The 14,219-nt window shown below is 44.6% G+C and overlaps 1 protein-coding gene and 1 long non-coding RNA gene across 3 annotated transcripts in view; both read right to left on the bottom strand.

The window, feature by feature from the left end:
- Window positions 1–7,477, bottom strand: part of LOC146404425 (uncharacterized) — a 182,852-nt gene extending 175,375 nt beyond the window's left edge. Inside the window, exon 1 of the long non-coding RNA XR_014840373.1 lies at window positions 7,424–7,477. This is a non-coding gene — a long non-coding RNA (uncharacterized LOC146404425). The remainder of the gene's footprint in view (window positions 1–7,423) is intronic.
- Window positions 1–10,862, bottom strand: part of LOC146404424 (uncharacterized) — a 79,174-nt gene extending 68,312 nt beyond the window's left edge. For both annotated transcript variants that reach the window (XM_085016975.1, XM_085016977.1), the window contains exon 1: window positions 10,705–10,862. The gene's annotated coding sequence lies outside the window, so the exon portion shown is untranslated. The remainder of the gene's footprint in view (window positions 1–10,704) is intronic.
- Window positions 10,863–14,219: the final 3,357 nt, after the last annotated feature.

Here is a 14,219-nt window from a genome sequence, read left to right as displayed (position 1 = left end):
GAGAGACTTTTGTCCAGAGATGAGAACTCCATCTTGTTTAAAATGATGAAACCATGCCTTAGGTGAGGTTAAGGACCCTTCTGGAGGCTTCATGCTATTACGTGATAGAACCAGGTCTGTTTGATCTGTTCTTAATGTCACAAAAATTAACACGAAATTCATGTGGCTACATGGAAACTCCTTGGGACACACCAGAAAGTCATTATTCTTTAAAAAGTTATGCAAAAACAGACATAGAACAGAGGTGTAGTTGCCAAGGGGGCTGGGGGAGGGAGTGGGATAGACCGGGAGCTTGGGGTTAGTAGGTGCAAACTATTACATTTAGAATGGATAAGCAGGAGTTCCCGTCATGGCTCAGTGGTTAACGAATCCGACTAGGAACCATGAGGTTGTGGGTTCGATCCCTGCCCTTGCTCTGTGAGTTAAGGATCTGGCGTTGCTGTGGCTGTGGTGTAGGCCTGTGGCTATAGCTCCGATTAGACCCCTAGCCTGGGACCTCCATGTGCAGCGGATGCAGCCCTAGAAAAGACAAAAAGACAAAAAATAAAAATAGAATGGATAAGCAATGGAGTTCTACTGTACAGCACAGGGAACTATATCTAGTCTTTGGGGATAGAACATGATGGAAGATGGTATGAGAAAAAGATGTGTGTTTGCATATTTATATATATAATGTATATGTATTCCTGAGTCACCATCTCTATGGCAGAAACTGACAACACTGTAGTAAATCAACCATAATAAAAATCAGTTAATAAAAAAATTTATGCCTATCTAGTATGCAGTACAGACATTAAAAAAACCTTCCTGAAACTCTTGGTGGGTGGGTTTTATTTCAATACTGATCAATACTTGGGTATTTAATCATCATTAAGCACTATAAAATAGACAATTACGGGGCATGACTGCAGCCATAGCAACACTACTGCTCCCCACTCTTCTTTTCTCCCCGTAAATATGAGAGACCTGTTATTTATGTGAAGTACAAAAATGGCTCATGGACACAGAAATACCAGACCTATGAGACAAACACAAAATCCAAAATGTGGCACCACCAAAGTTCAGATCATTTCAGGAATATTATCAAGGGCAAAATAATAGCTTTAAAGGAAAATCATGGACATTAGATCCTAGACATTTTGGGATAGCAAGTACGATCACGGATTGTTCTATGGGGACAAAGCCAAGATGAGTTACCTGAAAATTGCACGAGATTTGGAAATGTCCGGTAGCCCTCACTTCCCATCACCATGAGGGCGTTTCACAGAAATTCAGCCTCACTTCTGGCTGGAGGAGTCACGCATTTTCCGCACGTGCCTGAGTTTCTCTTTTCAGGGCGGTTGGAAGGGCTGCCTATGAAATGTGTTCATGGATCATTTCACAGGAAAAGGATGGGGCTGTCTGCACGGAGTTCTAGGAATGACCTGCTTTCTGAGACTATGAAGCTCTGCAAAGGTCAAGGGGCAGGGAGCTTCCTTGCAAAAACTGAGGTCCTGGAATTCCTGTCGTGGCGCAGTGAAAACGAATCTGACTAGGAACCATGAGGTTGTGTGTTCCATCCCTGGCCTCACTCAGTGGGTTCAAGATCTGGCGTTGCCATGAGCTGTGGTGTAGGTCGCAGATGCAGCTCGGATCTGGTGTTGCTGTGGCTGTGGTGTAGCCCAGCGGCTGTAGCTCCGATTAGACCCCTAGCCTGGGAACCTCCAAGTGCCTCTGGTGCGGCCCTAAGACGACCAAAAAAAAAAAAGAAAAAAAAAAAAGAAAAAAAATTGAGGTCCTTTTCTCTTCCGTGCCTGCCTGAGTGGGACTTTCTGATGACCTCGGGTGTCTGGGGTCACAGACGTGTTCTCTGCCCTGGGAAGAGTCAGTTCCCTCTGGACATCACGGGTTTTCTTCCGGGTCCCTTTTTATCTTTTCTTCCAGCTAAGCCTGTGATATCCGTGACCTCACGTAATACTGTTTCCTGTCCCTGGCCATCCCAGGACTTCCTGAAGGCTGGGGCTTAGAAGGAAGACTGATCACGAAAAATTGTGTTCTGCCTTCAAGGTGGCCTTGCCGGTGGCCCGCAGGACCACAGGGGCGTTCTCCAAGGACACAAAGCGTTCACTAGCTCAGTGCATTCCTGTGGGGCTGGGGATGGAAGGTCCATCTCAGTGCCGTGTATTTGCCAGGTGTTTTGTGGGGACAAGTTGGGGCAGAGGCTAAATAGGCTCATAAATTACTACCGACATATACCAAGTTCAAAATGGTTTTTACCTAACATTGCTTCTCATGAAAGGTATTCTGGAGAGTCTAATCGCCATCCACCTGGGGGGCAACTGAGACTTTGCCAAGGGAAGTGAGAGGTTGCCAAGGCTGGTGGTTGGCAGAAGCAGTGCTAGAATCCTTTTCTTTTTAGGGCCAAACCTGAGGCATATGGAGGTTCCCAGGCTAGGGGTCGAATTGGAGCCGCAGCTGCCAGTCTACACCACAGCCACAGCAATACCAGATCAGAGCTGCATCTTCTACCTATACTATAGCTCACAGCAACAGTGGATTCCCTGACTTACTGGGCAAGGCCAGGGATCGAACCCGCATCCTCACGGACACAACATCAGGTACTTACCCAGCTGAGCCACAGCAGGAACTCCTGCAATCTGATTTCTGACCCCAGGAGCCCCTTCACCCCAGAGGCCCGTCTCCCTCCTGGTGAGGTTGCAGGAAGGAGGGGGCCCCAACACCAGTTGCTACTCCCCTGTAGCGGAGTGGCTGTCTCAGGGATGGGCATTCACCACTAGTCCAGCAGGGCCCAGAGTTTGATAGACAGTGAGGGTCTGAGTCAGGGCTTAAGAAAACCAAAAAGCTTTAATCACTAATAAAGGCACATTTCAGTCAACCTGAAATTTGACAACAGTTCCCACTGGGTCGTTCCCCCACCCCCACCCCCCCCGCCTTTTCTAGGGCTGCTCCCTCGGCATATGGAGGTTCCCAGGCTGGGGGTTGAATCGGAGCTGTAGCCACTAGGCTACGCCACAGCCATAGCAACGTGGGATCCGAGCCGCGTCTGCAACCTACACCACAGCCCATGGCAACGCTGGATCCTTAACCTACTGAGCAAGGCCAGGGATCAAACCCTCAACTCTTGGTTCCTAGTCGGATCCGTTAACCACTGAGCCATGACGGGAACTCTGGTAGTTTTGTTTTTCTTTGAAACTATTCAGGTTTGGGATGTTTGGCCTCAATTAGAGGCAATCTGGTAACCAAGTCTGCAGCGTAAGAACGCTGCAAAAGGCCCTGGCCGCCCCTCCCTCTACAAGGTGGGCCAGGGCCGCCCCAGGGAACACACAGCCATCCGCAGGCTCTGTGCCCCAGACCCCGTTTTGTTCTGGTTACACGGCTCCTGAGAGATGCTGGAGAGGATCAGGGCACAGATGATCTAGAAACCCCAGCCTCTGCTCCAAGAACACGTCTCACTTGCTTTCCCATTCGGACACTCTATTGCCGCAATATATGAACAAATTCCATCTCTGTTACTTGCCTAGAAGTAAAAATCAGAAAGCTCTCTACCTATTTTTCTTCTCTGCCTCCATCTTTTAGTAGAAATCCTACTTTTAACATTTGCCATCAATTACTGTGCAACAAAATAAAAACTATGTAGATTTTTTACTTGATGTGGATGCCGAAAGAATTCACCTTCACAGCATCAGTAAGTGTTTTCCAGGGTTCCCATCGTGGCGCAGTGGAAACGAATCTGATTAGTATTCATGAGGACACAGGTTCGATCCCTGGCCTCATTCAGTAGGTTCAGGATCCAGCATGGCTGTGAGCTCTGGTGTAGGTCGCAGACGCAGCTTGGATCTGGCGTAGCTGTGGCTGTGGCATAGGCCGGCGGCGACAGCTCTAAATGGACCCCAAGCCTGGGAACTCTGATGTGCCTCGGGTGCAACCCTAAAAAGACAAAAAACAAAAAAAAAGGTGTTTTTTTCTCCAAATACATCTTTTGAACAGAAAAATAACATGAGATATTCCCCACAGAGAAAAAAGTAAGCACATCTGATTTCTTAGTGGGTTCTGAGAGTATAATTGCCTTGAGCATCAGGAAGTATAATCTGTATCTCTCCCAACACAATGGGATGTGGTGCAGTGATGTATCTGCAGATGCAGTGATGTATCTGCAGGTGCAGTGATGTATCTGCAGGTGCAGTGATGTATCTGCAGATACACAGTAGCCTCCCCTTAAATTCTAAGACCCCCCAATGGATGCCTGAAGCCTCAGAGAGTACCAAGCCCAATATATACACTGTGATGAAGTTTAACTTATAAATTAGGTACAGTAAGAAATTAATAATAAAATAGAACAATTATAAAAATACACTGTAATCAGACACAGAGAACAGACTTGTGATTGCCGAGGGGGAGGGAATGGGATGGGCTGGGAGTTTGGGGTTAGCAGATGCAAACTATGACATTTAGAATGGGTCACAAGATCCCACTGAACAGCACTGGGAACTCTATCCAATCTTCTGAGAGAGACTATGATGGAAAAAGAATATAAGTATGTATATATATAAAAAATACGTATATGTCACTTTGCTGTACAGCAGAAATTGGCACAACATTGTAAATCACCTATACTTTAAGAAATGATTTTTTCCATTATAGTTGGTTTACAGCGTTCTATCCATTTTCTACTGTACAGCAAAGTGACCCAGTCGCACATATACATATACTGCCTTTTTTGCACATTACCCTCCATCATGCTCCATCTTAAGTGACTAGATATAGTTCCCAGGGCTACACAGCAGTAAATCAACTATACTTTGATAAAAATATATGACAACCAAAATTATATAAATATGGTCTTCCCAAATATCTTGTACAGATTGAATGCTCCCCCCTGCCTTTTTTTTTTTTTTTTTTTTTTTTTTTGCCTTTTTTATCTTCACTAAGCACTTATGTACCGGAGCTGTAATTTGCAGTTTCAGGTGGAACAGTAAGCCTAGCACAATTTTTTTTTGCTTCTTCACAATTTCTCGGACAGGTTTGTTCTTACCCTAGATCTTAGCAATCTCAGTATATGATTTTTTTTTTTTCGTTTTCTTTATTAAGTTGAGAACTTTCACATTTTCACTTAAAAGCAGCAGTTTACAGCTTCTCTTTGGCACATGCAAATTGCCAGCATCACTCCTCTGGCACTCTGGGGCCATTTGTTAAGTAAAATAGGGTTAAATGAACACAATCCATCTGGGAACAGAGCTGGCTACTAAGTAACTAGCGGGTGGATATGTGGGACAAAGGCATGATTCACTTCCTGGGTGGGACGGAGCTGACAACGTGAGATTTCATCACACAACTCAGCATGGCGAGCAGTTTAAAACTTAAGAATTATTTCTGGAATTTTCCATTTAATATTTTTGGATTGCGGTTGACTGCAGATACCTGAAATCACAGCATGAGAAACCACGGATAAAAGACAACTTCTGTATCTCCTTTATTACCTATGGGTTCCTTGAGGGCAAAGGGCGTGTCTTTCTTGCCACTGTGTTCTCAGCACCTGGCATCGTCTACCTGGTTTGTTTTAAATAGATCAAGAAAAAGCTCTCTTGTTTATTTTAAAGGTTGGTTCTAAAAGCCCCGGGAAGTCTAATCTTAGAAAGGGAAAGAAGTTTTTTGAAAACACATCATCTTCAGACAGTGAACTCACTCACTGAAAGGCACCCGATTTCCTTGCCAGTTGGAACAAGTTACTATAGATGCCCAGGTTGCTGGACGGAGACAGGGTAATAGTCATGGAAGCCCCCTAGTCCTCTGTCCTGGAGCGAGAGAGAGTACAGAGCACTCCCCCTCCAACAAGATTCAAAGGAGCTGCTTTCCCAAGCCCGTTGTGTGCTAGACATTGTTCCAAGTATTTTATGTGCATTATTCCATTTAGATCATCAGCAATGGATGAAGCAGCTATTCTGAGCCTTCTTTCAGAAATTCAGATAGTGAGGCTTAGTGAGATCAGGTGAATTTGCTTGCATGTCTTAGCTGACTTTAACGAGCCACAGAAACCACCTAGAGCTTGATTTTGGGGGGAAAAAAAAAAGGTAAAGCGGGGCTAGGAGGGTTCATTTAAGGATCCCAAGATATTTTGCTGAACCCAAGGGCAGACTTGCCACTTGATTTAGGAAGGTGCTGAACTTGAATCAGGAAAAGAGCTGGGAATCCAGGAAACCCACCTGTGGTTCATATCTCTCTCCTCCTGCAGAATTGGTGTTTTTTTTGACTCTTGGCTTGGTGAGGATAATGACTGACTCAGAGATCAATCATGTACTACAGGTCCAGCCACTTGCAAAAACCTGATCCTCTGTCCTGATTCTAAACTCCTTAGAGAGACCATTGTGGCTTCTTAGAAATGCCTGGAGCCAGGCACACATATACGGTAGCAAGAGTCTCTCCATGCATAGCAAGACTGAGAGACAGATTACAGGCAAACCACGGGAAGGACTGTGGAATGAGTAGACACTAAAGACCTGCCTGCTGACTGTACCAACTTCACACAACTAGTTAGAATTAAATTCCTGTTTTTCCCAACTCTGTTTCAAACAGATTCTGGGCTTTTTTTCTACTCCTATGACACTTAAAAAAAAAAAATCTGTTTGAATTTAGTGTTGTCACTGTTGTGGCTCGGGTTTGATCCCTGGTCAGGGAACTGCCATGTGCCATGTGCGTGGCTAAATAAATTTTAAAAACCTGCTTGATGATTTCTTTTTGGTCCCTTTTAGCCTCCCAAGACGGCATCACTTTAAAAACCACCTTATCTCAATAGATACAGAAAAACATCTGACAGAATTCAACATCCATTCATGACAAAAACTCTCAAAGCTGGTATAAAAGCAACACATCTCAACCTAAAAAAGGCCATTTATGACAAATTCACAGCTAACAATCATACTCAATGGTGAAAAGCTGAAAACCTGCCCTCTTAAAAAATCAGGAGCAAGACACAGATGCCCACTCTTGACAATTCTGTTTAACGTACTATTGGAAGTCCTAGCCACAGTAATCAGACAGAGAAAAGAAAAGGCATCCAAATTGGAAGGAAAGAAGTCAAAATATCACTATTTGCAGAAGACATGATATTGTATATAGATGACATGGTATTATCTATAGAAAACCCTAAAGTTTTCACCAAAATACTAGAGTTCATCAATGCATTTGGCAAAGTTGTAATAGATTTCATTATATTAATTTTATCCTACATTTTTTTTCTTTGTCTTTTTAGGACCGCACTCCATAGCGTATGGAGATTCCCAGGCTAGGGGTCTAATTGGAGCTGTAGCCACCGGCCTACATCACAGCCACAGCAATGTCAGATCTGAGATGCATCTGCGACCTACGCCACAGCTCACGGCAGCACCAGATCCTTAACCCACTGAGCAAGTCCAGAGATCGAATCCACATCCTCATGGATGCCAGCTGGATTCTTAACCTGCTGAGCCACAATGAGAACTCCCTACTGTGTTTCTATACATAGATCTAATGAACTATCAGAGAGAGGAAGCAAGGGAGTTCCTGTTGTGAAGTGGCAGGTTAAGTATCTTGTATTGCTGCAGCTGTGGCTTGGATTTGATCCCTGGTCCAGCTGGGAACTTCCATATGCTATGGGTATGACCAAAAAAGAAAAAAAAAAAAAAAAAGAGAGAGAGAAAGCAAGAAGAAAATCCCATTTTCCATCACATCATAAAGAATAAAAATACCCACCTAGGACTAAATCTAAGAATGTAAAAGACCTACACTCAGAAAAGTCTAAGGTGCTATTGAAAGAAACTGAAGATGACACAAACAGAAAGATATACTGTGTTCACAGATTGGAAGGATTAACACTGTTAAAAAGACCATACTACCCAACAAGATCTACAGATTCAGTGCAATCCCCACTGAAATAGCAATGGCATTTTTCACAGAAGTAGGACAAATATTTCTGAAATTTGTATGGAAACATCAAAGACCCCAAGTAGCCAAAGCAATCTTGCAAAGGAAGAGCAGAGCTGGAGCAATCGTGCTAACTTCAAGCTATACCACAAAGCTACAGTCATCAAAACAGCATGGTACTGGCATAAAACCAGGCACATATTTCAATGGAACAGAACACAGAGCCCAGAAATAAACCCGCACCCTATGGTCAATTAGCCTATGACAAAGGAGGCAAGGACGTACAATGCCTCTTCAATAAGTGGTGCTGGGAAAATGACAGCTACACATAAAAGAACGGAATTAGAGTATTTCCTCACACCACATGCAAAAATAACTCAAAATGGAGTTCTCTTGTGGTGCAGCAGGTTAAGCACCGGGCATCATCACTGTAGTGGCTTGGTCACTGCTGTGCCGCAGGTTTGGTCCCCGGCCCAGGAACTTCCACATGCCGTGATGTGGCCAAAACAACAACAAAAAAAGCCAAACGTACAAACCCAAAACCCAAACAAAAAAACCTTCAAGTGGACTAAAGATCTAAATGTAAGACCTGAAACTACACAACCCCTAAAAGAGGAAGAACACTCTTTGACAAGCTTGAGCAGTATTTTTTTTTTTTTTTGCATCTGTCTCCTAAGGCAAAGAAAACAAAAACAAAGATAAACAAATAGGACCTAATTAAACGTAATAGCCTTTGCACAGCAAAAGAAACCATCAACAAAACAAAAACACAACCTACTGAATGAGAGAAAATACTTGCAAAGTATATGACCAATACGGGGTTAACATCCCAAGTATATAAACAGCTCATACAACTCAATGTCTAAAAAACAAAAACCCAATTAGAAAATAAGACAATCTGAACAGACATTTTTCCAAACACGACCTACAGATGGCCCACAGGCACGTGAAAAGCTCAACACTGCTAGTCTTCAAAAAAATGCAAAAAACCCCCAGTATCATCTGACACCTGTCAGAATTGCTATGACCAAAAAGACTTCAAATAGGGAGTTCAGGGGGTTAAGAACCTGACTGCAGCAGCCTGGCTTGCCTGCAGAGGGGTGGGTTAAAGGACCCTGCATTGCCACAGCTGCAGGGTAGATTGCAGCTGTGGCCTGGATTCAACCTCTGGTCCGGGAACTTCCATATACCTTGGGTACGGCCATAAAATAAAAAATAAAATTAAAATAAAGAAGACCACAAAGAAACAAATGTTGGCGAGCATGTCGAGAAAAGGGAACTCTCACATGATATTTGTCTTCCTCTGTTTGACTTCACCCAGCATGATCATCTCTAGGTCCATGCAAATAGGAGGCTCTTATTTTAAGGTCATATTACACGATGAGCAAAGCGGGATCCAAAGGAGACAGACCCCCGAGAAAGGAACAACCCGGGAACCACGTGAGGTACCCACTGGGCCTTTCTGCCCTCTCCTGAGTGAGGTCTTCCCTCCTCCGTAAATCTCCTCTCAGACAGGAGCCCCTTCCTTCAGGTGAGCTGACTTTACTCAGGATGTGCTCCAAGGACTTGTCCTTTCTAGTGTCCTGTTTTGTTTTGTTTTGTTTTGTTTTTTTTTGAACTTCTGGTCTTGAGTAAAGGAATCCCAGTCTGCTAGGTTTTTCTCAAAAAAACCTACAGGAGTTCCCACTGGGGCACAGTGGGTTAAGAATCCAACTGTAGTGGCTTGGGTTGCTCCCGAGATAGAGGTTCTATCCGTGGCTTGGCTCAGTGGGTTAAAAGATCCAGCACTGCAGAAGCTGTAGCAAATGCAGCTGGGATTCAGTCCCTGGCCCCGGAACCTCCATATGCCATGGTGTGGCCCTAAAAAAATATATACATATACATTATATATATTATACATAATATATACACACACACTTTTTGATACAATATATGTGGTATCAAATGATGCAAATGATTTACGAAACAGACTAACAGACATAGAAAAGGATAATTACCAAAGGGGAAGCGGAGGGAGGGGTATTATCAGGAGTTTGGGATTAATAGATACACACAAGTTTATATAAAATAAATCAACAACAAGGACGGATAGCACAGGGAACTATATTCAGTATCTTGTAACAACTTCTACTGAAAAAGAATCTGGAAAAGGGTATGGAACTGAATCACTTTGCTGCACACCTGAAACTAACACAACATTGTCAATCAACTCTTCTATAAAAGAAAAAAACCAAAAACCAAAACCAAATGAACAGGAAAAAAAAACTTGTTACCACTTTAAATGAATTGGACCAACTTAACCCAAAACAATTTAGAACTCCAATGGCCATTACTGGGACCTTTTGATCTCCCCAGACTTGCTTTTCTTAGACCCAAACTAGAGGACCAAGACTCTAAAGTTAAAACAAACTGAACGGGACGCCTATTTCGACTGGTGTCTTGAAAGCATACTCGGGACTCTACAACTGTCCTTTTTGCCAAATACCGTTTCCAGATCAATCAACGCTAACAAACAACTGAAAGAAGACAAAACAGCTTCTGAAGCCTCCATCCTCCCCCCACACCCTCCTCCTTCTCTAATTCTCTCGCTGAATTTTTTTTCTCCACACCGCTCCCTACCTCTTCCTTATCTGATCCCACTGGGACCCGTGCCTTTATAAAATCGGACCCTCTGAAGATCTAACGCGAAGCTTCTCAATTCCGACGTCCCCTGGAAGAAGGAAAACTGCAAGCTACCGTCCAAGACTTTGCTAAAGTAAAGATCCCCAGACATTTGCGGAGAAATTTAACGTAAGGGTCCAGACTTACCGACCAGATTTCTCAGACTTACACCCCGGAGCTCATGCGTCTCGGTGAGAGCCAAGCCCAAGACTGGCTGAAAACAGCACACGGGGAGACGCACAGAAATCTCGAGATCCGCAAATGAGAGCCCCTTCCCCTGCCTTGATAGACCTTCAGGCTCAGGCACTCTTCAAAGGGCTTCACCCGGCCTTATTCCAATCAATGATTGATTGGAATAAGATTCAGGCTTGCGCCCCCACGCCTCGTGAGCCTCCGCGTGATTATGACAGGCAGCTCCAATCATCTTCAGGGAAAACTCGGGCTTTCCTATGGATGTGGATTCCACTTGGGTAGCCTTCAACCCTGTTTGTTAAAGGGCTGAACGGGAATCATTCCCTTCCAGTGAACAGGGCCAGGGCGGACTGAGATATGGCGTTGCCTCCTAATTCCCGGGATCGGGACTCTGAGGACCCCAGGGGCTTTTGCAAGCCTTCGTCCTAACCAACGTGGAGTGGGAGGTCTGTCTTTGTCCTTATTGACACCGTAGCTGCTACACTCTCAGGGTTCAGCCACACTGGACCGGGGGCTGGACCCCAGGGGACTGAAAGAGTTAAATTGTGGGTGGGTCTCTAAGAAATCTTAACCTGTTCCTCCCTCTGACCCCATCCCTTTTGGTAGGGTCCTCCAAGAGACACTCAGCCTTTCTCCTTAGTTCCTCTGCCCCTACCCATGTATTAGGTGGCGATTGTTTTTGTTGTTGTTGTTGTTGTTTTGATATTTATCAAATGTCTTACTCAAGGCATCTTTTTAAAAAATGATTTTTATTTTCTCCATTATAGTTGGTTTACACTGTTTGGTCAATTTCTACTGTCCAGCGAAGTGACCCAGTCATGCATATATATGTACATATTCTTTTTCTCACATTATCCTCCACCACGCTCCATCCCAAGACTAGATACAGTTCCCTGTGCTGTACAGCAGGATCTCATTGCTTCTCCATTCCAAAGGCAATAGTCTGCATCCATTAACCCCAGACTCCCAGGCCCTCCCAGGCCCTCCCCCTTGGCAACCACATAGGTGGAGATTTCTTCAAGAAGTATTGTCTACATTTTCTTGCAAAAAAGGGGAGATCATTTTATTTATTTTCTTTCTTTTTTTTTTTTTTTTTGTCTTTTTGTTGTTGTTGTTGTTGCTATTTCTTGGGCCGCTCCCGCGGCATATGGAGGTTCCCAGGCTAGGGGTCGAATCGGAGCTGTAGCCACCGGCCTACGCCAGAGCTACAGCAACGCGGGATCCGAGCCACGTCTGCAACCTACACCACAGCTCACGGCAACGCCGGATCCTTAACCCACTGAGCAAGGGCAGGGATCGAACCCGCAACCTCATGGTTCCTAGTCGGATTCGTTAACCACTGCGCCACGACGGGAACTCCCTATTTTCATTTTTTTAAATTGAAGTGTCGTTGATTTACAATGTTGTGGTAGCTTCAGGTGTACAGCACATGGGTCCCGTGATCCATATCCATTCTTTTTCAGATTCTTTCTCCTTATAGGTTATTACAAAATATTCAGTATAGTTTCCTGTGCTCTGTCCTAGGCCCTTGTTGGTTGGTTCTCTGTGTTATATATATAATAGTGTGTCTATGTTAAGCCAACCTCCTGATTTAATCCTCCCCCTCCCGCAACTGGGAGATAATTCTGGAATTTGACAGTAGGGTTGTTAAGGAAGGGCTCACTGCCCGACATGCGTAGAAGCCAATACTATGGCACTGGTTTTGGGAAAATAAAGCACTTTATTGTGAGGTCAACTGGCAAGGAGATAGAAGCAGGGCTCAAATCTGTCTCCTTGATCAGAGTTTGGGGCAAAATCTCAAGGGTTGGGGGTCAGGGGAAATTCACTCTTGGAAGAAATTGATTGGTTAGCTTCAAATCAGTGCATATATGGTAATCAAGCTACTGGGCCTCTGGAAGCCTGATTTTCCTTCTTGTAGGATTCTCCCTTCCTAAAGGGCCCCCATGGCCACCTTTCTATCAGTTCTGTAGATGGAAGCTGTGTGGTTCTGGGGTCACCCTGGAGACACAGGTTCCGGTCTTGCACACATGCAGTGCTGTCTGTGAAACAACTCCAGATTTGATGCATCACCAATCTGTTTTAAAGGTGCAAATCCAGTTTAAGCTGGTCAGTGTTTTTTGTGCTCTTTCAGTAGCAACCAAAATAGCCTTTCAAGGTGGAGCCCATGGAGACTGAAAGAGCCCATCCTTACCTGGGATCCTTTAGTTTATCAGGTAAACAATTTGCATCTCTGCTTCCCTCTTTGCAGGAAGACAGCACTGACAGCATTTACACGTTAAAACGTTTAGCCTTAATGGGACACAAAGTCTCCAAAGAAAAATTGGAGTTTATTCAAACTCAGATTTCATGGTTGGGGCACCTGCTCTCAAAACAAGGACTACATTGAGATCCAAATCGGTTTCATGGCTTTCTGAGCTTCCCCAAGGGCAAAGCTAAACTTGGGTCAGCTGGCTACTGTTGCAATTGGAAAAGCTTGTTAATTCCCCTGCCTTTGGCCTATGAAAGCCTTTTGCTAACAGCCTTTTCTTTCTGTGATCACCTGAAACCTGTTTCTCTTCCTTCCTTTATGGACAATATTCCTCATGACTGTTTTGACTCATCACCTCCTGACCTTCAAAAGGACATGTAGGACCCGCCTTTTGGATAACACTGACTTTTTGTGGCTTATCGATGATTTTTCTATAGAACAGTGAAACGGCAAATCTTATGCTGGGTATGCGCCTGCAAGTCCCCTTGACGTCATCGAGGCAGCACATTTGCCCTTGGCTGGCTCAGGCCAACAGGCTCTGACTTGAGCCTGCATTTTGGCCGAGGGCAAAAGAGGAAATATCAATGCAGAGAGTAGCTATGCCTTTGGAGGAGCTTATGACTTAGGAGTGCTCTGGAAACAGTGAGGCTGCCTCACGTCCAGTGGGGACAGAATTTAAAATGGCCCTTATGGCCAGGAATTATTAGATGCCATACTCTTACCAGCCATTCTGACCAATTATCAAGGTCCTTGGGCATTCTGACCTTGAGTCCCTGGAGGTCAAAGGAAACCACCTCTGTGATATTTTTGTAAAGAATGCTGCTCTCAGGGAAGCCAACGACTAAACCTCCGCCGTGGTGTGTGGTCAGGCCACTCCAAATGGTTGTCCTTTTCCTCTTTGCACATTTCCTCCTTGCCCAGTCCCTGCTTCACCTACACTCTACCTGTGTGAGCCTACTTGCCAACCCCCCGCCTCAGCTAGTGATCGCTAATCCTTAATCCACAATGGCTCCACCTGCTAGTTTATTAAAAGGGAACATCTGGTCTGTGATGGTTGTTAACCTGAGGGGCTACCAGGGATGAGCCCTAGCTGCCGGTTTCCCTGGCAACTAATGAGCCAACCTGAAGTCAACTGCCCCTGTAAACAGTAGCCTTCTTCTCCCCAGAGTAGCAAGAATGTTGTCATGCCCTGCCTATTGTCTGTCATACCTGATGGAGTGTC

The sequence above is a fragment of the Sus scrofa genome, chromosome 3 (genome assembly GCF_054392235.1).
Source record: "Sus scrofa isolate SSC_HxYL_T2T_F1_AM1 chromosome 3, Sscrofa_HxYL_maternal_Yorkshire_Landrace_v2.0, whole genome shotgun sequence".
Lineage (NCBI taxonomy): Eukaryota > Metazoa > Chordata > Mammalia > Artiodactyla > Suidae > Sus > Sus scrofa.
The sequence above is the reverse complement of the archived record's forward strand: the minus strand, read 5'-3'. Positions and strand labels throughout refer to the sequence as shown.